The sequence below is a fragment of the Stegostoma tigrinum genome, unplaced genomic scaffold (genome assembly GCF_030684315.1).
Source record: "Stegostoma tigrinum isolate sSteTig4 unplaced genomic scaffold, sSteTig4.hap1 scaffold_202, whole genome shotgun sequence".
NCBI classification, from domain to species: domain Eukaryota; kingdom Metazoa; phylum Chordata; class Chondrichthyes; order Orectolobiformes; family Stegostomatidae; genus Stegostoma; species Stegostoma tigrinum.
This window is the reverse complement of record NW_026728140.1, coordinates 11,491-34,254: the sequence shown is the minus strand read 5'-3', so window position 1 is coordinate 34,254 and position 22,764 is coordinate 11,491. Positions and strand designations below refer to the sequence as shown.

At 48.0% G+C, this 22,764-nt stretch overlaps 1 protein-coding gene across 1 annotated transcript in view; it reads left to right on the top strand.

The window, feature by feature from the left end:
• Positions 1–20,641, top strand: part of LOC132207908 (complement C4-like) — a 70,834-nt gene extending 50,193 nt beyond the window's left edge. Inside the window, exon 7 of the mRNA XM_059643732.1 lies at positions 20,313–20,641. The gene's annotated coding sequence lies outside the window, so the exon portion shown is untranslated. The remainder of the gene's footprint in view (positions 1–20,312) is intronic.
• The last annotated feature ends 2,123 nt before the right edge of the window (positions 20,642–22,764 follow it).

The window sequence follows — 22,764 nt, the reverse complement described above, 5'->3', positions numbered from 1 at the left end:
GAGCGAAATGGATGCACTGTCTCAGTTGAATAGGATTCACTGTCGCCGTTAAATAGCATGCAGTGACTGAGTCAAATGGAATGCTGTGACTGAGTGAAATGGGATGCAATGACTGCGTGAATATGATGCAGTGACTGTGGGAAATGGGATGCAGTGACTGAGTGAAATGGGATGAAGTGGCTGAGTGAAATGGGATGCAGTGGCTGAGTGAAATGGGATGCAGTGTGTGAGTGAAATGGGATGCAGTGTGTGAGTGAAATGGGATGCAGTGGCTGAGTGAAATGGGATGCAGTGGCTGAGTGAAATGAGATGCAGTGACTGAGGGAAATGGGATGCGCTGACTGAGTGAAATGGGATGCTGTGACTGAGGGAAAGGAGACGCAGTGACTGTGGGAAATGGGTTGCAGTGACTGAGGAAAATGGGAGGCAGTGATTGAGTGAAATGGGATGCAGTCACTGAGTGAAATGTGATGCAGTGACTGAGTGAAATGGGACACCGTGACTGAGTGAAATAGGATGCAGTAACAGAGTGGAATGCATTGCAGTGACTGATGGAAATTGAATGCAGTGACTGATGAAAAATGAATGCAGTGACTGTGAGAAATGGGATGCAGTGACTGCGTGAAATGGGACACCGTGACTGAGTGAAATAGGATGCAGTAACAGAGTGGAATGCATTGCAGTGACTGATGGAAATTGAATGCAGTGACTGATGAAAAATGAATGCAGTGACTGTGAGAAATGGGATGCAGTGACTGCGTGAAATGGGATGCAGTGACTGCGTGAAATGGGATGCAGTGACTGAGGGAAATGGGATGCAGTGACTGTGGGAAACGAGATGAAGTGACTGTGTGAAATGTGATGCTGTGACTGTGTGAAATGGGATGCAGTGACTGTGGGAAATGGGATGCAGTGACTGTGGGAAATGGGATGCAGTGACTGAGGGAAATGGGATGCAGTGACTGAGGGAAATGGGTTGCAGTGACTGAGGGAAATGGGATGCAGTGACTGTGGGAAATGGGTTGCAGTGACTGTGGGAAATGGGTTGCACTGAGTGAGGAAATGAGGTGCAGTAACTGAGGGAAAGGAGATGCAGTGACTGTGGGAAATGGGATGCAGTGACTGTGGGAAACGAGATGAAGTGACTGTGTGAAATGTGATGCTGTGACTGTGTGAAATGGGATGTAGTGACTGAGTGAAATGGGATGCAGTGACTGAGTGAAATGGGATGCAGTGACTGTGGGAAATGGGATGCAGTGAATGAGTGAAGTGAGATGCAGTGACTGTTGCAAATGGGATGCAGTGTCTGATGCAAATGGGATGCAGTGACTGAGTGAAATGGGATGCAGTGACTGAGTGAAATGGGATGCAGTGACTGAGTGAAATGAGCTGCAATGACTGTGTGAATTGGGATGCAGTGACTGATGGAGATTAAATGCAGTGTCTGTTGCAAATGGGATGCACGGACTGAGTGAAATGGGATGCACTGACTGAGGGAAATGGGATGCACTGACTGATGGAAATGGGATGCAGTGACTGAGGGAAATGGGATGCAGTTACTGAGGGAAATAGGATGCAGTGACTTTTGGAAATGGGATGCAGTGAGTGATGGAAATGGGAGGCAGTGATTGAATGAAATGGGTGCAAGTGACCGTGGAGATGGGATGCCGTGACTTGGGGAAAGGAGATGCAGTGACTGTGGAAATGGGATGCTGTGACTGAGGGTAACGGGTTGCAGTGGCGAAGTGAAATGGGACGCCGTGTCTCTGTGAAATGTGATGCGGAGACTGTGGGGAAATGGATGCAGTGACTGAATGAAATGGGATGCAGTGACTGTGGGAAACGAGATGAAGTGACTGTGTGAAATGTGATGCTGTGACTGTGTGAAATGGGATGCAGTGACTGTGGGAAATGGGATGCAGTGACTGTGGGAAATGGGATGCAGTGACTGAGGGAAATGGGATGCAGTGACTGAGGGAAATGGGTTGCAGTGACTGAGGGAAATGGGATGCAGTGACTGTGGGAAATGGGTTGCAGTGACTGTGGGAAATGGGTTGCACTGAGTGAGGAAATGAGGTGCAGTAACTGAGGGAAAGGAGATGCAGTGACTGTGGGAAATGGGATGCAGTGACTGTGGGAAACGAGATGAAGTGACTGTGTGAAATGTGATGCTGTGACTGTGTGAAATGGGATGTAGTGACTGAGTGAAATGGGATGCAGTGACTGAGTGAAATGGGATGCAGTGACTGTGGGAAATGGGATGCAGTGAATGAGTGAAGTGAGATGCAGTGACTGTTGCAAATGGGATGCAGTGTCTGATGCAAATGGGATGCAGTGACTGAGTGAAATGGGATGCAGTGACTGAGTGAAATGGGATGCAGTGACTGAGTGAAATGAGCTGCAATGACTGTGTGAATTGGGATGCAGTGACTGATGGAGATTAAATGCAGTGTCTGTTGCAAATGGGATGCACGGACTGAGTGAAATGGGATGCACTGACTGAGGGAAATGGGATGCACTGACTGATGGAAATGGGATGCAGTGACTGAGGGAAATGGGATGCAGTTACTGAGGGAAATAGGATGCAGTGACTTTTGGAAATGGGATGCAGTGAGTGATGGAAATGGGAGGCAGTGATTGAATGAAATGGGTGCAAGTGACCGTGGAGATGGGATGCCGTGACTTGGGGAAAGGAGATGCAGTGACTGTGGAAATGGGATGCTGTGACTGAGGGTAACGGGTTGCAGTGGCGAAGTGAAATGGGACGCCGTGTCTCTGTGAAATGTGATGCGGAGACTGTGGGGAAATGGATGCAGTGACTGAATGAAATGGGATGCAGTGACTGAGCGAAATGTGATGCGTTGACTGATGGAAAGGAGATGCCGTCCCTGTGGGAAATGGTATGCAGTGACTGAGTGAAATGGGAAGCTGTGAATGAGTGAAATGGGATGCCGTGACTGAGGGTAATTGGATGCCGTGACTGAGGGTAATGTGATGCAGTGACTGAGGGTAATGTGATGCAGTGACTGAGTGAAATGGGGTGCAGTGACTGATGGAAATGGGATGCGTGACTGAGTGAAATGGGATGCGGTGACTGAGGGAAATGGGATGCGGTGACTGAGGGAAATGGAATGTGGTGACTGAGGGAAATGGAATGCGGTGACTGAGGGGAATAGGGTGCGGTGACTGATGGAAATGGATGCACTGTCTCAGTTGAATAGGATTCAACGTCTCCGTTAAATAGGATGCAGTGACTGAGTCAAATGGGATGCAGTGACTGAGTGAAAAAGGATGCAATGACTGAGTGAAATGGGATGCAGTGGCTGAGTGAAATGGGATGCAGTGACTGAGGGAAATGAGATGCAGTGACTGAGGGAAAGGAGATGCAGTGATTCTGGGAAATGGAATGCTGTGACTGAGGGTAAGGGGATGCACCATTTCAGTTCAATGAGATTCACTGTCTGAGTGAATTGGGATGCTGTGACTGAGGGAAAGCAGATGCAGTGACTGTGGGAAATAGGTTGCAGTGACTGAGGGAAATGGGACGCAGTGACTGAGGGAAATGGGATGCACTGACTGAGTGAACTGGGGTGCAGTGACTGAATGAAATGGGATGCAGTGACTGAGGGAAATGGGATGCAGTTACTGAGGGAAATGGGATGCAGTGACTGAGTGAAATGGGATGCAGTGGCTGACGGTAATGGGATGCAGTGACTGAGTGTAATGGGGTGCAGTGGCTGAGTGAAATGGGATGCAGTGGCTGCGTGAAATGGGATGTAGTGACTGAGTGAAATGGGACGCCCTGACTGAGGGAAATGGGATGCACTGACTGAGTGAAATGGGACGCAGTGACTGAGGGAAATAGGATGCAGTGACTGACTGTAATGGGATGCACTGACAGTGTAATGTGATGCCGTGACTGTGGGGAATTGGGTGTGGTGATGATCGAAATGGATTCACTGTTGCAGTTGAATAGGATTCACTGTCTCCGTTAGAAGGGATGCAGTGACTGAGTGAAATGGGATGCAGTGACTGAGTGTAATGGGATGCAGTGGCTGAAGGAAATGGGATGCAGTGACTGATGGAAATGGGATGCAGTGCCTGAGTGATATGGGATGCTGAGACTGAGTGAAATGGGATGCAGTGACTGATTGAAATGAGATGCAGTGACTGACTGAAATGGGATGCAGTGACTGACTGAAATGGGAGGCAGTGACTGAGTTAAATGGGATGCGGTGACTGAGTGAAGTGGGGTGCAGTGGCTGAGTGAATTGGGATGCAGTGACTGAGGGAAATAGGATGCAGTGACTGAGTGTAATGGGATGCCGTGACGGAGGACAATGCGATGCAGTGACTGAGGGAAATGAGATGCAGTGACTGAGGGAAATGAGATGCAGTGACTGAGGGAAATGAGATGCACTGACTGAGGGGAAGGAGATGCAGTGACTGTGTGAAATGGGTTGCAGTGACTGTCAGAAATGGTTTGCAGTGACTGAGGGAAATGGGACGCAGTGACTGAGTGTAATGGGAAACACTGACTGAGTGAACTGGGATGCAGTGACTGAGGGAAATTGGAAGCAGAGACTGAGTGAAATTTGATGCAGTGACTGAGGGAAATAGGATGCAGTGCCTGAGTGTAATGGGACGCAGTGACTCTGGGGACATGGGATGCAGTGACTGTCTGAAATGGGAGGGTGTGACTCACTGAAATGGGAGGGTGTGACTCACTAAAATGGGAGGCAGTGACTCACTGAAATGGGAGGCAGTGACTCACTGAAATGGGAGGCAGTGACTGAGTGAAATGGGATGCAGTCACTGAGTGAAATGGGATGATGTGACCGTGGGAAATGGGAGGCAGTGACTGAGTGAAGTGGGATGTAGTGACTGAGTGAAATGGGATGCAGTGACTGAGTGAAATGGGATGCAGTGACTGAGGGAAAGGAGATGCAGTGACTGAGTGAAATGGGAGGTAGTGACTGACTGAAATGGGAGGGAGTGACTGACTGAATTTGAGAGGCAGTGACTGAGTGAAGTGGGAGGCAGTGACTGAGTGAAGTGGGAGGCAGTGACTGAGTGAAATGTGATGCAGTGACTGAGGGAAAGGAGATGCAGTGACTGAGTGAAATGAGAGGTAGTGACTGACTGAATTTGAGAGGCAGTGACTGAGTGAAGTGGGAGGCAGTGACTGAGTGAAGTGGGAGGCAGTGACTGAGTGAAATGGGCGGGAGTGACTGACTGAAATGGGAGGGAGTGCCTGAGTGAAATGGGATGCAGTGACTGAGGGTAATGGGACACAGTGACTGAGTGAAATAGGATGTAGTGACCACGTGTAATGTGATGCCGTGACTGTGGGGAATAGGGTGTGGTGACTGATGGAAATTGCTTCACTGTCTCAGTTGAATAGGATTCACTGTCTCCGTGAAATGGGATGCAGTGACTGAGTGAAATGGGATGCAGTGACTGAGTGATAATGGGTGCAGTGACGAATGGAAATGGGTTTCAGTGACTGAACGAAATGAGATGCAGTGACTGAGGGAAATGAGATGCAGTGACTGAGGGTAATGGGATGCCGTGACTGAGGAATTGAGATCCAGTGGCTAGGGAAATGGGATGCAGTGACTGAGTGAAATGGAGTGCAGAGACTGAATGACATGTGATGCACTGACTGCGTGAAATGGGATGTAGTGTCTGAGAGAAATGGGACGCAGTGACTGAGCGAAATGGGACGCAATGACTGAGGGAAATGGGAGGGAGTCACTGAAATGGGAGTGAGTGACTGACTGAAATGGGAGGCAGTGACTGAGTGAAATGGGATGCAGTGACTGAGTGAATGGGATGCAGTGACTGATTGAAATGGGATGCAGTGACTGATTGAAATGAGATGCAGTGACTGAGTGAAATGGGGTTCACTGACTGAGGGTCATGGGATGCAGTGACTGATGGAAATGGGATGCGGTGACTGAGTGAAATGGGATGCCGTGACTGAGTGAAATGGGATGCGGTGACTGAGGGGAATAGGGTGCGGTGACTGAGCGAAATGGATGCACTGTCTCAGTTGAATAGGATTCACTGTCGTTAAATGCCGTTAAATAGCATGCAGTGACTGAGTCAAATAGAATGCTGTGACTGAGTGAAATGGGATGCAATGACTGCGTGAATATGATGAAGTGGCTCAGTGAAATGGGATGCAGTGACTGAGTGAAATGGGATGAAGTGGCTGAGTGAAATGGGATGCAGTGGCTGAGTGAAATGGGAAGCAGTGGCTGAGTGAAATGGGATGCAGTGGCTGAGTGAAATGGGATGCAGTGGCTGAGTGAAATGGGATGCAGTGACTGAGGGAAATGGGATGCGCTGACTGAGTGAAATGGGATGCTGTGACTGAGGGAAAGGAGACGCAGTGACTGTGGGGAATAGGGTGCGGTGACTGAGGGAAATGGATGCACTGTCTCAGTTGAAGAGGATTCACTGTCTCCGTTAAATAGCATGTAGTGACTGAGTCAAATGGAATGCTGTGACTGAGTGAAATGGGATGCAATGACTGAGTGAATATGACGGAGTGGCTGAGTGGAATGGGATGCAGTGGCTGAGTGAAATGGGGTGCAGTGGCTGATTGAAATGTGATGCAGTGACTGAGGGAAATGGGATGCAGTGACTGTGGGAAATGGGTTGCAGTGACTGTGGGAAATGGGTTGCACTGAGTGAGGAAATGAGGTGCTCTAACTGAGGGAAAGGAGATGCAGTGACTGTGGGAAATGGGATGCAGTGACTGTGGGAAACGAGATGAAGTGACTGTGTGAAATGTGATGCTGTGACTGTGTGAAATGGGATGTAGTGACTGAGTGAAATGGGATGCAGTGACCGAGGGTCATGGGATGCTGTGACTGATGGAAATGGGATGTGGTGACTGAGTGAAATGGGATGCCGTGACTGAGTGAAATGGGATGCAGTGACTGTGGGAAATGGGATGCAGTGAATGAGTGAAGTGAGATGCAGTGACTGTTGCAAATGGGATGCAGTGTCTGATGCAAATGGGATGCAGTGACTGAGTGAAATGGGATGCAGTGACTGAGTGAAATGGGATGCAGTGACTGAGTGAAATGAGCTGCAATGACTGTGTGAAGTGGGATGCAGTGACTGATGGAGATTAAATGCAGTGTCTGATGCAAATGGGATGCACGGACTGAGTGAAATGGGATGCACTGACTGAGGGAAATGGGATGCACTGACTGAGGGAAATGGGATGCAGTGACTGAGGGAAATGGGATGCAGTTACTGAGGGAAATAGGATGCAGTGACTTTTGGAAATGGGATGCAGTGAGTGATGGAAATGGGAGGCAGTGATTGAATGAAATGGGTGCAAGTGACCGTGGAGATGGGATGCCGTGACTTGGGGAAAGGAGATGCAGTGACTGTGGAAACGGGATGCTGTGACTGAGGGTAACGGGTTGCAGTGGCGAAGTGAAATGGGACGCCGTGTCTCTGTGAAATGTGATGCGGAGACTATGGGGAAATGGATGCAGTGACTGAATGAAATGGGATGCAGTGACTGAGTGAAATGTGATGCGTTGACTGATGGAAAGGAGATGCCGTCCCTGTGGGAAATGGCATGCAGTGACTGAGTGAAATGGGAAGCTGTGAATGAGTGAAATGGGATGCCGTGACTGAGGGTAATTGGATGCCATGACTGAGGGTAATGAGATGCAGTGACTGAGGGTAATGTGATGCAGTGACTGAGGGTAATGTGATGCAGTGACTGAGTGAAATGGGGTGCAGTGACTGATGGAAATGGGATGCTGTGACTGATGGAAATGGGATGCCATGACTGATGGAAATGGGATGCAGTGACTGAGTGAAATGGGATGCAGTGACTGAGTGAAGTGGGATGCAGAGACAGATGGAAATTGAATGCAGTGAGAGAGTGAAATTGGATGCAATGACTGTGGGAAATGGGATGCTGTGACTGAGAGAAATGGGATGCAGTGACCGAGTGAAATGGGATGCCGTGACTGTGTGGCATTGGGTGTGGTGATTGATGGAAATACATTCACTGTCTCAGTTGAACAGGATTCACTGTCTCCGTTAAATGGGATGCAGTGCCTGAGTGAAATGGGATGCCGTGACTGAGTGAAATGGGATGCCGTGACTGAGTGAAATGGGATGCAGTGACTGAGGGAAATGGGATGCCGTGACTGAGTGAAATGGAATGCCGTGACTGAGTGAAATGGGATGAGGTGACAGATGGAAATTGAATGCAGTGAGAGAGTGAAATTGGATGCAATGACTGTGGGAAATGGGATGTAGTGACTGAGAGAAATGGGATGCAGTGTCTGAGTGAAATGGGTTACAGTGACTGAGGGAAATTGGATGCAGTGACAGAGTGAAATGGGACACAGTGACTGAGTGAAATGGGACGCAGTGACTGAGGGAAATGGGATGCAGTGACTGAGGAAATGGGATGCAGTACCTGACGGAACTTGAATGCAGCGTCAGATGAGAAACGGGATGCAGTGACTCTGTGAAATGGGATGCAGTGACTGCGTGAAATAGGATGCAGTGAATGAGTGAAGTGAGATGCAGTGACTGATGGAAAGGAGATACAGTGACTGATGGAAAGGAGATGCCGTGACTGCGTGAAATGTGATGCAGTGAGTGCGTGAAATGTGATGCAGTGATTGCCTGAAATGTGATGCAGAGACTGCGTGAAATGGGATGCAGTGTCTGCGTGAAATGGGATGCAGTGACTGCATGAAATGGGATGCAGTGACTGAGGGAAATGGGAAGCAGTGACTCAGTGAAATAGGATGCCCTGACTGAGTGAAATAGGATGCCATGACTGAGTGAAATAGGATGCCCTGACTGAGTGAAATGCGATGCAGTGACTGCGTGAAATGGGATGCAGTGACTGAGGAAAATGGGATGCAGTGACTGTGGTAAATGAGATGAAGTGACTGTGTGAAATGTGATGCTGTGACTGTGTGAAATGGGATGCAGTGACTGTGGGAAATGGGATGCAGTGACTGAGTGAAATGGGATGCAGTGACTGAGTGAAATGCGATGCAGTGACTGTGGGAAATGGGATGCAGTGACTGAGGAAATGGGATGCAGTACCTGATGGAACTTGAATGCAGCGTCAGATGATAAACGGGATGCAGTGACTGTGTGAACTGCGATGCAGTGACTGCGTGAAATGGGATGCAGTGAATGAGTGAAGTGAGATGCAGTGACTGATGGAAAGGAGATGCAGTGACTGATGGAAAGGAGATGCAGTGACTGAGTGAAATGTGATGCAGTGACTGAGTGAAATCTGATGCAGTGACTGCCTGAAATGTGATGCAGTGACTGCTTGAAATGGGATGCAGTGTCTGCGTGAAATGGGATGCAGTGACTGCATGAAATGGAATGCAGTGATTGAGGGAAATGGGATGCAGGAACTGAGTGAAATAGGATGCCCCGACTGAGTGAAATAGGATGCCCTGACTGAGTGAAATGCGATGCAGTGACTGACGGAAATTGAATGCACTGACGGATGGAAATTGAATGCAGTGAGAGAGTGAAATTGGCTGCAATGACTGTGGGAAATGGGTTGTCGTGACTGAGTGAAATGAGATGCAGTGACTGAGTGAAATGGGATTCACTGACTGAGGGTCATGGGATGCAGTGACTGATGGAAATGGGATGCGGTGACTGAGTGAAATGGGATGCCGTGACTGAGTGAAATGGGATGCGGTGACTGAGGGGTATAGGGTGGGGTGACTGAACGAAATGGATGCACTGTCTCAGTTGAATAGGATTCACTGTCGCCGTTAAATAGCATGCAGTGACTGAGTCAAATGGAATGCTGTGACTGAGTGAAATGGGATGCAATGACTGCGTGAATATGATGCAGTGACTGTGGGAAATGGGATGCAGTGACTGAGTGAAATGGGATGAAGTGGCTGAGTGAAATGGGATGCAGTGGCTGAGTGAAATGTGATGCAGTGTGTGAGTGAAATGGGATGCAGTGTGTGAGTGAAATGGGATGCAGTGGCTGAGTGAAATGGGATGCAGTGGCTGAGTGAAATGAGATGCAGTGACTGAGGGAAATGGGATGCGCTGACTGAGTGAAATGGGATGCTGTGACTGAGGGAAAGGAGACGCAGTGACTGTGGGAAATGGGTTGCAGTGACTGAGGAAAATGGGAGGCAGTGATTGAGTGAAATGGGATGCAGTCACTGAGTGAAATGTGATGCAGTGACTGAGTGAAATGGGACACCGTGACTGAGTGAAATAGGATGCAGTAACAGAGTGGAATGCATTGCAGTGACTGATGGAAATTGAATGCAGTGACTGATGAAAAATGAATGCAGTGACTGTGAGAAATGGGATGCAGTGACTGCGTGAAATGGGATGCAGTGACTGCGTGAAATGGGATGCAGTGACTGAGGGAAATGGGATGCAGTGACTGTGGGAAACGAGATGAAGTGACTGTGTGAAATGTGATGCTGTGACTGTGTGAAATGGGATGCAGTGACTGTGGGAAATGGGATGCAGTGACTGTGGGAAATGGGATGCAGTGACTGAGGGAAATGGGATGCAGTGACTGAGGGAAATGGGTTGCAGTGACTGAGGGAAATGGGATGCAGTGACTGTGGGAAATGGGTTGCAGTGACTGTGGGAAATGGGTTGCACTGAGTGAGGAAATGAGGTGCAGTAACTGAGGGAAAGGAGATGCAGTGACTGTGGGAAATGGGATGCAGTGACTGTGGGAAACGAGATGAAGTGACTGTGTGAAATGTGATGCTGTGACTGTGTGAAATGGGATGTAGTGACTGAGTGAAATGGGATGCAGTGACTGAGTGAAATGGGATGCAGTGACTGTGGGAAATGGGATGCAGTGAATGAGTGAAGTGAGATGCAGTGACTGTTGCAAATGGGATGCAGTGTCTGATGCAAATGGGATGCAGTGACTGAGTGAAATGGGATGCAGTGACTGAGTGAAATGGGATGCAGTGACTGAGTGAAATGAGCTGCAATGACTGTGTGAATGCAGTGACTGATGGAGATTAAATGCAGTGTCTGTTGCAAATGGGATGCACGGACTGAGTGAAATGGGATGCACTGACTGAGGGAAATGGGATGCACTGACTGATGGAAATGGGATGCAGTGACTGAGGGAAATGGGATGCAGTTACTGAGGGAAATGGGAGGCAGTGATTGAATGAAATGGGTGCAAGTGACCGTGGAGATGGGATGCCGTGACTTGGGGAAAGGAGATGCAGTGACTGTGGAAACGGGATGCTGTGACTGAGGGTAACGGGTTGCAGTGGCGAAGTGAAATGGGACGCCGTGTCTCTGTGAAATGTGATGCGGAGACTGTGGGGAAATGGATGCAGTGACTGAATGAAATGGGATGCAGTGACTGAGCGAAATGTGATGCGTTGACTGATGGAAAGGAGATGCCGTCCCTGTGGGAAATGGTATGCAGTGACTGAGTGAAATGGGAAGCTGTGAATGAGTGAAATGGGATGCCGTGACTGAGGGTAATTGGATGCCGTGACTGAGGGTAATGTGATGCAGTGACTGAGGGTAATGTGATGCAGTGACTGAGTGAAATGGGGTGCAGTGACTGATGGAAATGGGATGCGTGACTGAGTGAAATGGGATGCGGTGACTGAGGGAAATGGGATGCGGTGACTGAGGGAAATGGAATGTGGTGACTGAGGGAAATGGAATGCGGTGACTGAGGGGAATAGGGTGCGGTGACTGATGGAAATGGATGCACTGTCTCAGTTGAATAGGATTCAACGTCTCCGTTAATTAGGATGCAGTGACTGAGTCAAATGGGATGCAGTGACTGAGTGAAAAAGGATGCAATGACTGAGTGAAATGGGATGCAGTGGCTGAGTGAAATGGGATGCAGTGACTGAGGGAAATGAGATGCAGTGACTGAGGGAAAGGAGATGCAGTGATTCTGGGAAATGGAATGCTGTGACTGAGGGTAAGGGGATGCACCATTTCAGTTCAATGAGATTCACTGTCTGAGTGAATTGGGATGCTGTGACTGAGGGAAAGCAGATGCAGTGACTGTGGGAAATAGGTTGCAGTGACTGAGGGAAATGGGACGCAGTGACTGAGGGAAATGGGATGCACTGACTGAGTGAACTGGGGTGCAGTGACTGAATGAAATGGGATGCAGTGACTGAGGGAAATGGGATGCAGTTACTGAGGGAAATGGGATGCAGTGACTGAGTGAAATGGGATGCAGTGGCTGACGGTAATGGGATGCAGTGACTGAGTGTAATGGGGTGCAGTGGCTGAGTGAAATGGGATGCAGTGGCTGCGTGAAATGGGATGTAGTGACTGAGTGAAATGGGACGCCCTGACTGAGGGAAATGGGATGCACTGACTGTGTGAAATGGGACGCAGTGACTGAGGGAAATAGGATGCAGTGACTGACTGTAATGGGATGCACTGACAGTGTAATGTGATGCCGTGACTGTGGGGAATTGGGTGTGGTGATGATCGAAATGGATTCACTGTTGCAGTTGAATAGGATTCACTGTCTCCGTTAGAAGGGATGCAGTGACTGAGTGAAATGGGATGCAGTGACTGAGTGTAATGGGATGCAGTGACTGAAGGAAATGGGATGCAGTGACTGATGGAAATGGGATGCAGTGCCTGAGTGATATGGGATGCTGAGACTGAGTGAAATGGGATGCAGTGACTGATTGAAATGAGATGCAGTGACTGACTGAAATGGGATGCAGTGACTGACTGAAATGGGAGGCAGTGACTGAGTTAAATGGGATGCGGTGACTGAGTGAAGTGGGGTGCAGTGGCTGAGTGAATTGGGATGCAGTGACTGAGGGAAATAGGATGCAGTGACTGAGTGTAATGGGATGCCGTGACTGAGGACAATGCGATGCAGTGACTGAGGGAAATGAGATGCAGTGACTGAGGGAAATGAGATGCAGTGACTGAGGGAAATGAGATGCACTGACTGAGGGGAAGGAGATGCAGTGACTGTGTGAAATGGGTTGCAGTGACTGTCAGAAATGGTTTGCAGTGACTGAGGGAAATGGGACGCAGTGACTGAGTGTAATGGGAAACACTGACTGAGTGAACTGGGATGCAGTGACTGAGGGAAATTGGAAGCAGAGACTGAGTGAAATTTGATGCAGTGACTGAGGGAAATAGGATGCAGTGCCTGAGTGTAATGGGACGCAGTGACTCTGGGGACATGGGATGCAGTGACTGTCTGAAATGGGAGGGTGTGACTCACTGAAATGGGAGGGTGTGACTCACTGAAATGGGAGGCAGTGACTCACTGAAATGGGAGGCAGTGACTCACTGAAATGGGAGGCAGTGACTGAGTGAAATGGGATGCAGTCACTGAGTGAAATGGGATGATGTGACCGTGGGAAATGGGAGGCAGTGACTGAGTGAAGTGGGATGTAGTGACTGAGTGAAATGGGATGCAGTGACTTACGTAATGGGAAGGAGTGAATGAGGTAATAGGGATGCAGTGCCTGACGGCCCTTGGGGTGCAGTGACTGAGTGAAGTGGGATGCAGTGACTGAGGGAAGTGGGATGTAGTGACTAATGGAATTGGAGTGCAGTGACCGCATCAGATTTGGAACTGGGTCATGAGCCTGGCCAGGTGTTATATTTGGAAGTAGGTGATCACCTTGGTGATAGCGATCACAATTCTAAGATAATAAACTGCCAACCTCAGCGATCACAATTCTGTTATGTTTACTTTAGTGATGGAAAGGTAGAGGTGTACACCACTGGGCAATCTGGGGGAAAGGCAATTCCGATGAGATTTGGCAAGATTTTGGGAGCATAGGATGGGGAAGGAAACTGCAAGGGATGGGCACAATAGAAATGTAGAGCTTATTCAAGGAAAGGAGGAATGGGATACAGGGGAACTTAGCTGCTTGGATACAGAATTGGCTGGCCAACAGAAGACAGCGAGTGGTAGTAGAAGGAAAATATTCTGCCTGGAAGTCAGTGGTGAGTGGGGTTCCACAGGGCTCTGTCCTTGGGCCTCTACTGTTTGTAATTTTTATTAATGACTTGGACGAGGGAATTGAAGGATGGGTCAGCAAGTTTGCAGACGACACAAAGGTCGGAGGTGTCGTTGACAGTGTAGAGGGCTGTTGTAGGCTGCAGCGGGACATTGACAGGATGCAGAGATGGGCTGAGAGGTGGCAGATGGAGTTCAACCTGGATAAATGCGAGGTGATGCATTTTGGAAGGTCGAATTTGAAAGCTGAGTACAGGATTAAGGATAGGATTCTTGGCAGCGTGGAGGAACAGAGGGATCTTGGTGTGCAGATACATAGATCCCTTAAAATGGCCACCCAAGTGGACAGGGTTGTTAAGAAAGCATATGGTGTTTTGGCTTTCATTAACAGGGGGATTGAGTTTAAGAGTCGTGAGATCTTGTTGCAGCTCTATAAAACTTTGGTTAGACCGCACTTGGAATACTGCGTCCAGTTCTGGGCGCCCTATTATAGGAAAGATGTGGATGCTTTGGAGAGGGTTCAGAGGAGGTTTACCAGGATGCTGCCTGGACTGGAGGGCTTATCTTATGAAGAGAGGTTGACTGAGCTCGGTCTCTTTTCATTGGAGAAAAGGAGGAGGAGAGGGGACCTAATTGAGGTATACAAGATAATGAGAGGCATAGATAGAGTCGATAGCCAGAGACTATTTCCCAGGGCAGAAATGGCTAGCACGAGGGGTCATAGTTTTAAGCTGGTTGGTGGAAAGTATAGAGGGGATGTCAGAGGCAGGTTCTTTACGCAGAGAGTTGTGAGAGCATGGAATGCGTTGCCAGCAGCAGTTGTGGAAGCAAGGTCATTGGGGTCATTTAAGAGACTGCTGGACATGCATATGGTCACAGAAATTTGAGGGTGCATCCATGAGGATCAATGGTCGGCACAACATTGTGGGCTGAAGGGCCTGTTCTGTGCTGTACTGTTCTATGTTCTATGTTCTATGTTCTAAAAGTTCCTGTGTGTCCTAGATAAGTATGTACCTGTCAGGCCGGGAGGAAGCTGTAGAGCGCTTGAGCCGTGGTTTACGAAGGAAGTGGAATCTCTGGTCAAGAGGAAGCAGAAGGCTTCTGTTCCTATAAGATGTGAATGCTCAGTCAGGGTGCTTGAGGGTTACAAGGTAGCCAGGAAAGACCAAAAGAGAGAGCTCAGAAGAGCCAGGAGGAGACTTGAGAATTTGTTGGCGGATAGGATCAGGGTAAACCGTAAGGTTTTCTATCGGTATTTAAGAAATAAAAGAATGAGAAAAGTAAGATTAGGCCCAATCAAGGATAGTAGTGGGAAGTTGTGTGTGGAGTCAGATGAGATAGGGGAAGCGTGAAATGAATATTTTTCAACAGTATTCACTCTAGAAAAGGACAACGTTGTCGAGGAGAATACAGAGATACAGGCTACTGGACGAGGTGGGATTGAGGTTCACAAGGAAGAGGTATTTGAAATCCTACAGAGGGTGAAGACAGCTATGACCCCTGGGCCGGATGGGATTTATCCTCGGATCCTCGGGGAATCCAGGGAGGAGATTGCCGAGCCTTTGGCATTGATCTTTAACTCGTCATTGTCTGCAGGAATAGTGCCAGATGACTGGAGGATAGCAATTGTGGTTCTCCTGTTCAAGAAGGGGAGTAGAGACAACCCTGGTAATTATCGGCCAGTGAGCCTTACCTCAGTTGTTGGTAAAGTGTTGGAAAAGGTTCTAAGGGACAGGATTTATAATCATCTAGAAAAGAATAAATTGATTAGGGATAGTCAGCACAGTTTTGTGAAGGGTAGGTCGTGCCTCACAAACCTTATTGAGTTCTTTGAGAAGGTGACCAAACAGATAGATGAGAGTAAACCGGTTGATGTGGTGTATATGGATTTCAGCAAGGCGTTCGATAAGGTTCCCCATAACAGACTATTGTACAAAATGCAGAGGAATGGAATTGTGGGAGATATAGCAGTTTGGATCGGAAATTGGCCTGCTGAAAGAAGACAGAGGGTGGTAGTTGATGGGAAACGTTCATCCTGGAGACCAGTTTCTGGTGGTACCGCAAGGGTCGGTGTTGGGTCCACTGCTGTTTGTCATTTTTATAAATGACCTGGATGAGGGTAGTGAAGGATGAGTTAGTAAATTTGCAGACAACACTAAGATAGGTGGAGTTGTGGATAGTGACAAAGGATTGGTTGCAGAGAGACACAGATAAGCTGCAGAGCTGGGCTGAGAGGTGGCAAATGGAGTTTAATGCAGACAAGCGTGAGGTGATGCACTTCGGCAGGAGTAACCAGAAGGCAAAGTACAGGGCTAATGGTAAGATTCTTAGTAGTATAGATGAGCAGAGAGATTTCGGTGTCCATGAACACAGATCCTTGAAAGTTGCCACCCAGGTTGACAGGGCTGTTAAGAAGGCATACAGTGTTTTAGCTTTGATTAATAGAGGGATCGAGTTCCGGAACCAAGAGGTTATGGTGAAGCTGTACAAAACTCTGGTGCGGCCGCATTGGAGTATTGTATACAGTTCTGGTCACCGCATTATAAGAAGGATGTGGAAGCTTTGGAAAGGGTGCAGAGGAGATTTACTAGGATGTTGCCTGGTATGGAGGGAAGGTCTTACGAGGAATGGCTGAGGGACTTGAGGCTGTCTTCATTAGAGAGAAGAAGGTTGAGGGGTGACTTAATTGAAACATATAAAATAATCAGAGGGTGAGACAGGGTGGATAGGGAGAGCCTTTTTCCTAGGATGGTGATGGCGAGCACGAGGGGGCAGAGCTTTAAATTGAGGGGTGAAAGATACAGGACAGATGTCAGAGGTAGTTTCTTTACTCAGACAGTAGTAAGGGAATGGAACGCTTTGCCTGCAACGGTAGTAGATTCGCCAACTTCAGGTACATTTAAGTGGTCATTGGACAAGCATATGGACGTACATGGAATAGTGCAGGTTAGATGGGCTTGAGATCGGCATGACAGGTCAGCACAAGATCGAGGGCCGAAGGGCCTGTACTGTGCTGTAATGTTCTATGTTCTATCTTCTATGGCGAGCTCTCCCTGTGCTCCGTGTGATTTAACTTCCCTCTTGGACTACTGTGAGGAACCTTCTTGAACGCCTTACTGAAACCCATATACGTCCATGTTTCTGCCTCAATCAATGTTCTTCATTACTACTTTAAAAAACTCATTCAAATTACATGAGTTATGATTTCCTGTGCACATGTGTCCTCGGATCCCATGGACTGTTTCCTGTTCTAACAGTCTTCAAATGGGGAATCTTGTCAAAAGCTCTGCTGAAGCCCAAGTAGACTGTGTCAAATGCATTGCCCTCATCCACACACCTAGTTAGCTCTTCAGTCATAGATTCATAGAGTCATACAGCACAGAATCAGGACCCTCACTCCTAATCATCTGGACTGATCAGGTGTCCCAAACTTAACCGGTCCCATTTGCCTGCGTTTGGTATCCGTCTAAACCTTTCCTCATTGTGTACCTGTCCAAATGTCTTTTAAATACAGAAATTTTATCTGCCTCTACCACGTCTGTTGGCAGCTCATTGCATTCACGCACAACCCTCTGTGTGGGAAAAGTTGCCGGTCGGGTCACTTTTAAATCTTTCCCCTTTCACATTTGAACCTACTCCCTTCTAGCTTTGGACTCCCCTACCTTGGTTATTCCCCTTATCAATGCCCATCATGATTTTTTACACCTCTGGAAAGTCACCCCTTCGTCTCCGATACACCAGGGAAAAAGTCCGAGCCTATCCACCACTCCTCGTAAACCCTCCAGTCCCGGCAATGACCTTTTGGAATTATTTTTGCACTCTGTATAGTTTAACAGCATTCTTCCTACGGCAGGGTAACCAGAATTCACTGAAGTATTATGACATAGAACATAGAACATTACAGCGCAGTACAGGCCCTTCGGCCCTCGATGTTGCGCCAACCTGTGAATCCAACCTGAAGCCCATCTAACCGACACTATTCCATTACCATCCATATATTTAGCAATGTTCATTTAAATGCCCTTAAACTTGGCAATCTACTCCTGTTGCAGGCAGGGCATTCCGCACCCATACTACTCTCTGAATAAAGAACCTCCCTCTGACATGTGTCCCATATCTATCTCCCCTCAATTTAAACCTATCTCCACTCGTGCTCACCATCACCATCGAGGAAAAAGACTATCGCTGTCCACCTATCTAATCCTCTGATTATCTTGTATGTCTCTATTAAGTTGCCTCTTCACCTTCTTCTGACAAAAACAGCCTCAAGTCCCGAAGCTTTTCCTCATAAGACCTTCCTTCCACACCAGACAAGATCCTAATAAACCCCCTCCAAATCCTTCCGATAATGTGGCGATCAGAACTGTACGCAATAGTCCAAGCGCGGCCGCACCAGTGTTTTGTACAGCTGCAACATGACCTCATGGCTCCGAAACTCAATCTCTGTACCAATAAAACCTAACACGCCGTACGCCTTCTGAACAAGCCTATCAATCTGCGTGGCAACTTTCAGGGATCTACACACATGGACACCGAGATCTCTCTGCTCATCCACACCACCAAGATTCTGGGCAGCACGGTGGCTCAGTGGTTCGCACTGCAGCCTCGGGCAATTGTCTGTGCGAAGTTTGCACGTTCTCCCCGTGTCTGCTTGCATTTCCTCCTGGTGATCCGGTTAAGGCGGATAAGGGAGGGGAGGGGAATATGTGTCTGGTGGCGGCATCCTGCTGGTGGTGGTGGAAATGGTGCCTGATGTTTGTATGGATTTGGGCATGTGGGTTGATAGGTAAGGTCAAGTGGAACCTAATTGCTATCTTGGGAGGGAAGAGAAAAGGTGAGGGCAGAAGTGCTGGGTTGGACACAGTTGAGGGCCCTGTCGACCACGGAGCCGGAGAATCCTCAGTTGAGGAAGAAGATGGACATTTTGGAGGCTCCCTTGTTGATGTTGGCCTCATGAGAACATGTTCGATGGAGATGGAGGAAGTGAGATAAGAGGTTGGAGTCTTTACAGAAAGTGGGGTGTGAGGATATATAGACCAGGTAGCTGTGAGAGTCAGAGAGTTTGTAATGGGTATTAGTGCGAAGCCTACCCCCAGGAATGGAAGCAGAAATGTTGAGGAAGGGAAGGGTGGAGTCAGAGGTAGAGCAGGTGAAAGTGAGGGCAGGATGGAAATTGGAGGCGAAGTTGATGAAGTTTTCCAATTTCAGACAAGAGAGAGAAGCAGCCGGATGATATCATTGATGTATCGGAGAAAGTGTTGTGGGTGGGAATGTTCCACGTACCCCGTGAAGAGACAGGTTTAACTCGGGCCCACGCAGGTGCCCGGAGCTGCTCCTCTTACCCGAAGAAAATGAAAGGAGTTAAACAACAAGTTGTTGAGGGTGAGGATGAGGTCGACCAAGTGGAGGAGGGTGGTTGTGGAAGGGGCATGTTCAGGTCTTTGCTCCAAGAAGAAGGGGACAGCCCTAAGAACCTCCTGGTGGGGAATGGATGTGTAAAGGAATTACACGTTCATGGTAAAGAGGACGCAGCTGGAACCGGCAAACTGATGTTTTTAAAACTGCGTAAAATATCAGAGTATTTCTGGATGTACGTGGGCAGTGCTTGGACCAGGGGACAGAAGATTGAGTCAAGGTCGGAAGAGATGAGTTCTGTGGGGCAGGAACAGGCTGAAACAATGGGTCTGCCAGGACAGTCTCATTTGTGGATTTTTAGGGGGACGTAGGAGCAACCTGTGGGGAGCTGTGGCCTTTCAGCTTGGAAACAGAGGGGGAAGATCACCAGATAGACCAAGATCAGTAACTGTAGTAGATACAATGGCCCGGTGCGGTCATGGTCCAGGAGAAGTCGGAGGAGGTATCTGAGAGCTGGCGCTCAGCCTCTGCAAGGTAGACTTCAGCTCACCAGACCACAACAGCACCACCTTATCGGCAGGCTTAATCACAAAGTCAGGGTGAGATATGAGTGCGTGGAGGGCAGTCAGTTGGGCAGGACGTAGGTTGGGTTTGGTGCAGGGAACAGAGAAATTGAGGTGATATCACGTCGATAGTTCTCAATGAACAGATTGAGTGCACCTGCATCCCCACCTTAACAATTCTGAACTGAGGGGTGCCATTAACTGTATATTTTTCTGTAATAGTTGATTTCCCAAAGTGGAGCATCTCACATTTAATGGATTAAAATCCACTTGCCGTTTCTGCAACTGATCTGTATCCTTTTATGACGTCGACACTCATCCTGATTCTCCCAATCGTTCTATTGTCTGCAAACTTGCTAACCCATCCATCTATATTTTCACCTCAGTCATTTTGTATAGACCACAAACAGCAGAGGTCCCAGCACAGATCCCTGCGGAACACCAATCGTCCTGGATCTACAGCCTGAAAAGCACCATTCCACCTCTTGCCTCTGTCTTCTCTGGGCAAGCCAGTTGTGAATCCAAGCATCCAAGCCACCATTGACTCGGTGCATCTTAATTTTCTGGATGATCCTATCATGAGGCACCTTGTTGAAAGCATTGCTAAAATCCATGTCAACAATATCCACTGCTCTACCTTCATTGATCACATTCGTCACCTCCTCAAAAAATTCAGTCAAGTTAGTAAGACATGACCTGCCCTGCACAAAGCCATGCTGACTGTCCCGAATGAGGCCATGTTGTTCCAAATACAGATAAATACAATCCCTAAGAATTCTCTCCAATAGCTTCCAATGAACGATGAGAAACTCGCGAGTCGAGAGTTTCCTGGATTGACCCTATTTCCCTTCTTGAACAGAAGAAGAACATTTAGCAACTTGCTAATCCTCCAGTACCCCTCCAGTGGCTACCAAGGATACAAAGATATTGCTGAATGCCCCGACAATCTCTTCTCTCACCTCGCTCAAAAACCTTGAGGAGATATCATTGGGTCCTGAGGACTTATCCACCTTAATGCTCTTTCTTGATTTCAAAATGCTGTTATCATATGAGCATGCTCCACACAAATCCCACTATCCTCCACACCCTTCGCCTGAGTGAATAGTGATGCACGGACTTAATTTAGGATCTTGCCCACATCCTCTGCTCCCAAACACAAGTTCCCTCCTTTATCCTGAATGGTCGTACCTTCTTGCTATTTATCCCCTTGTTTTAGATGTATGCACAGAATGCCTTGGGATTTCCTTCAACCCTCCTTGCCAAGGTCATTTGATCGCCTTTCTTTTTCTGCTTTCTTTATGTCAGCCCTGTTCGATTTTAGCTTCCTAAACCTGACATATTTTTGTTTTTCCCTTTTGACTAACTTCACAACCTCCCCAATTATCCAAGGGTCTTTTACCTTGCCATCCTTGTCCTTCCTCCTTCCTGATCCTAAACTCACAAGCAGGCCTTTAAACAATTCCCATATGGCAAATGTGACAGCTCCTCCCAATTAACACTCCCCAGCTCCTACCTAAAACTGATATAATTTACTCTCCCCCAAGGTCCTGACTTATACTTCTTCATAGCAATCTTAAAATTTAAGGAGTTGTGATCACTATTTCCAAAATGCTTTCCCACCCTTCTCACCAGTTACCTAACCAGGACAAAGTCCAGTATGGCCCATCTTCTATCCACATACTGTGTCAAGAAACTCTCTTGGATAGACTTAACAAATTCAGCCTCATTTAAACTCTTGTTGTAAGGGAGTCCCAGTCAATACCGGGGAGGTTAAATTCACTGACTGTGACAACTCTGAGTTAGTGCATCGTTTCAAAAGCTGCCTACATAGTTGTTCCTCAGTGTGTCAGTGGCAACAGGGGAGCAGGCTATTAGTTTAATCTGATCAGAGTGATTGTGTCTATCTTATTTTTGAACGCTACCTCTGTTGCCTCAGTGGGCAAGCCCTCCAGAATGTCCTCTCCAGGTGCAGATGTAACATTTCCCACAGGTTAGGAGTGCACCTCCTTCTTTTATCTTCCCCTCTATCTTGTCTAAAGCAATGAAACCCTGGAACATTGAGCACCCAGTCCGGTCTCTGTCTCAACCAAGCCTCTGTAATGGCCTCAACATCAGAGTCCCATGTACTGATCCAGGCTCGAAGCTCATCTGCCTTACCTGTAATACTCCTTGCAGTGAAATAAACATATTTCAGCTTGTTCGTGCCATCATGTTCATGTACCTGTCTCTGACTGCCATTCTTTTCTGATTTATTGGTCCTAGCATGTACCTGCCATCAATTCATCTACTTGCTGACCTGCTGCTCTGGTTCCCAGCTGCCTGCCAGTCTTTAAATCCTCCCAAGTAGCACTAGCAAACCTCCCTGTGAGGGTATTTGTTCCCGTTCAGTTTAGGTGCAACCCATCCCTCTTACACAGGTCACCCCTTGCCCAAGAAGCGGTCGCAATTATTCATGAACCTGAAAGCCTGCCCCCAGTACCAGCTCCTTAACCAATGCATTCATCTCACCTATCTTTCTCTGACTTAACTCACTAACATGTGGCACTCGTGGCAACCCATAAATTATTACCCTCTAGGTCCTGCCTTTCAGCCTCTTTGCTAACTCCTTGTACACAGTCCACAGGATCGCATCCCTCCTTCTACCTACGTCATTGGTACCAATGTGCACAATGGCCTCTGGCTGCTCACCCTCCCCCTTAAGAATTTCTTGCAACCACTCAGAGATGTCCTTGACCTTGGTACCAGGGAAGCAACACACAGCCCTGGTATCTCAAATGTGGCTACGGAAACTATGCCCCCAACGAATGAGTCTCCAACCACTATCACTCACTTGGATTT